Below are 3,575 nucleotides of genomic sequence, written 5' to 3'. Positions count from 1 at the left end.
CCGGCTCGGCGGTGGCTGACGGAGCAGGGCAGCTCTCCAGAAGATGTAACTCGGCGTCTTGGGAGCGCTCCCAGTTTGCACCTCAGAGTGTCTGGCCCGCAGACAGACCACACTTAACCTGTCACCCCCCAGCCAAGTGCTTCCCTCAGCTCCCAGAAAACAGCACTCCGAACTGGGAGAGATGTCCTGGCTGTGGTTGAGATTTTGGTGTGCTTTGTTTCCCACTAAATCCACTCCCTCATTATCAGTGTTGGTTTCTTCTCACAAGTAACGAGTGATAGAATAAGAGGAAAAGGCCTCAAGTTGTGCCCGGGGAGGCTTAGATCAGATATTATGAAAACATTCTTCATCTAAAATGTTGTCAAGCACTGGCACAGGAGGGAGGGATTTAAAAGCCATGTGGATGTGGCGCTTGGGGACACTGGTTAATGGCTGCTTTGGCATCAGCTGGACTTGATGATCTCAAATTTCTTTTCCAACTGAAGGATTCTCTGATTATCTGTGCACTGAGCACTGCACTTCCTGATGGCACGCTGATGTCAGTCTAAAAAAGTCCCCCAACCTCACCTGCACCTTCCCAAAGGTTTTTGCTGAGCACAGAGAAGAATTGGAGGGTCAAGGCATGGAGCAGCCAGACCCAAGGAGGGCCAGGGCTGAGTTGTCTGCTCCTCTCAGGTGAAAAGCAGAAACCAAGGGAGTTGAACAAAAGGACTGAAAACAAGACACTGGGTCCCTGAGGAGTCCTTGCTTCCTGCTGAGAAGTTTAACTCCAGCACGAAGGGGTCAGCTCAGTGCCTTGCACAAGGGCCCACTTTCCACCAAGGGGATGTAAAAGCTGACTAATTTTTACTAAATAAAAAGAGCCTTTGACAAGTGGTCTGCTACAGAGGCCTGTACTCTGACCTGCTGTGACCTGTTGTATTCCCTAACCTGCAGTTCTCTTAATTGAGAACATTATAAATGTGACTTCATAAACTGAACTGGAGCTTGGATTGCAGTATCCAACATGTCTCATCCTGAGTCATTTTTGTGAAGCACATTGCATTGGAACATAAGTTGTAAACAAAAAATGTATTTAGTAGAGGGTTACTTCCCTTCTCTTTCAGGTCCAATTAAATCCTCAATAATTACTGAGGTTTCCAGAAGTGGTGGTGACATCAGAACCTCCCAGAAACAGCTTTTCCATTGGATTGCAGTGGGATTCAGTCTCTAACAAGCACAAGTACATTGTGATACTGCAAAAACAACCCTGCTGTGTACTTATTGCCAGGATCAATAGCTGGTTAGGTAAAACATCTACATTATTACTCAAAAATCAAACTGCCTTTTCTGACCCACTGGCACAGAAGTTGTTGAAATCCTGCAGTGTAACATTTGCTGTAGGACTACATTTCTCTAATTGATGTTCCCAAGATCCACACGCAGGTATTGACAGGAGAATAGACCCTTTAGCATCTAAAAGTAAATCCTTGACATTTCTGTCTCAAGCAGAAGGTCCAATTATTCTCCTTTTGCTCTGCTCCCCAGTCAGAAATTTGAAAGGCAGAAAAAAAATCCAGAGTACCGAGTAAAATTTTCCAATTTGTATGGATTGCTGTAAGAGTAGCAGTAAGTAAGAATATTTTGGATACCAACAGGGCTAAAGCAGCATTTAAGGCTTGTTTCTTTATGGCAAGAGGACATTTTGCTGTTGAGTGCTCATTTATAAAAAGTGAAATTAGGTAATTTTTCTTTCCGAAAACCTAAGAGAAATGGTTCTGAATGTCCCCTTTTCTTTCCTTCACACAAGCTGAGTTTTTTTCACAACTAGCTGGCTATGAATAGGCACAACAATTCCAGTAAGCCATCCATTTCCACTGCCAACAATTATATCAGTTCTCCAGGCCCTTATGTGTCATTTAATACCTACTTTCATACAGGAAGAGATGAAAAGAACAACTACAATAAGATGCAGTTAATTATGGATATGTTTAGAAACAGTCTAATGAATAATAAACAATGTTTTATTTCCCCTGTCTACCGACACAGTGGCAAATAATTAAGAATCAAAAGAATTCAAAGTATTAGGTAACAATCAGAAAACTTGTGCAAGATTTTTTTTCTGCTCGAGTTTAATTGGTTCATTGTTCCCATGAACTATAAACCACGGGGTTGATAGCGGTGCTAAAGTTTGCCCCTATAAAGGAAGATTAACATATTCGGGAACTTTACCCTAATCCTTGTTTTGCGTTAACTCAAGCAGATTGGATTAGTAATTCTTACCTACCACCCACTAGAAGAAAACGGGTTTCTTTTCTCAGACAACTGCCTGCATTGTACCTCCGTGTGCATTATCTGCACTGAAAGCAGTTCTGCAGAAAGAAATGATGTGAAGTGAAAGGGAAAAGGGTTTTACACTGCCATGGCGAGGAACAATCGCTGACGTGGCACAGCCTGAACTCTGCTGAAAGGTTAGACCTGTTCCTGCCCAGCTCATGCGCTGCTATTTCAGGCAAAATGAGAATAAGCCTTCCCTGAACTTCTAATTCAGGAAAATAATGAAAACTAAGCAGAGTTGATTTACAGGATCTGATTTGGAGGCTGTTGGGGTGAGCTTGGAGCAGAGAGGGAGCAGGGCTGGTTCAGTGGTTGGGCTCTGCTGAGAGTGGGTGCTGAGTTTGGCATTGCAAACCCACTGGGTTCCCAAGTGCCCAGCTCAGCCAGGAGGGGGGCAGCTGCTGTGGGAATCATCCCATCCTGGTGGTCTTCCCTTTGCATGGACCCGGTTCAATTTGGACCAACCACAAGTACCACCATAGCCCTGGGCCCAGGGAAATATCCCTCTGCAGAGTTCTAGACCCAGCAGGTCTTCCCCATCCTGCTGATATTCCACTTTCACTAATTAGAATCAAAGAATCACAGAGTGATTTGGGTTGGAAGGAACCTTGAAGTTCATTCAATTCCAACCCCTGCCATGGGCAGGGACGCCTTCCACTATCCCAGGCTGCTCCAACCTGGCCTGGAACACCTCCAGGGATCCAGGGGCAGCCACAGCTTCTCTGGGCACCCTGTGCCAGGGCCTCACCACCCTCACAGGGAAGAATTCCTTCCCAGTTACCCATCTAATCCTGCCCTCTGCCAGTTTAATTGCCTGAACAAAGTCCTACTTGTTCCGAGCTCAGTGCCACATTTTCACCACAGGAAAGAAATTGCCATTACTTGTTCTGTCTTTGCTTTGTCAAAGCAGTTACTTTGCTCCCTTGTTTTCCTCATTCAGAGGCTGTAGCCCAGACCCTCCTACTCCCTCTCCATATGCAAGAATTATTCCTTTGCTCCAACAGGAGCACAAGATCCCACTGAGGGAGGAACCCTAACACTGACCTGATGGACAGCAGAAGGACTTGAAATCATACAGGTTTTTGTGAACCTTTTAAGTCCCAAGGATCTCCCAGATGCTTCACTGGGGAAAATAATCTTAAATATATGAAGCCACTCAGCCAGACTCTTTCCATTACTCATCAATAAGTTATGCCAGGAGATTTGAGCACTCTTGGAATAAGCAGAATCAAACTCTTTGCTCAGTATTTGTGAGCAAT

This window comes from Zonotrichia leucophrys, chromosome 5 (assembly GCF_028769735.1).
Source record: "Zonotrichia leucophrys gambelii isolate GWCS_2022_RI chromosome 5, RI_Zleu_2.0, whole genome shotgun sequence".
NCBI lineage: Eukaryota > Metazoa > Chordata > Aves > Passeriformes > Passerellidae > Zonotrichia > Zonotrichia leucophrys.
Note: the sequence above shows the minus strand (reverse complement) of the source record.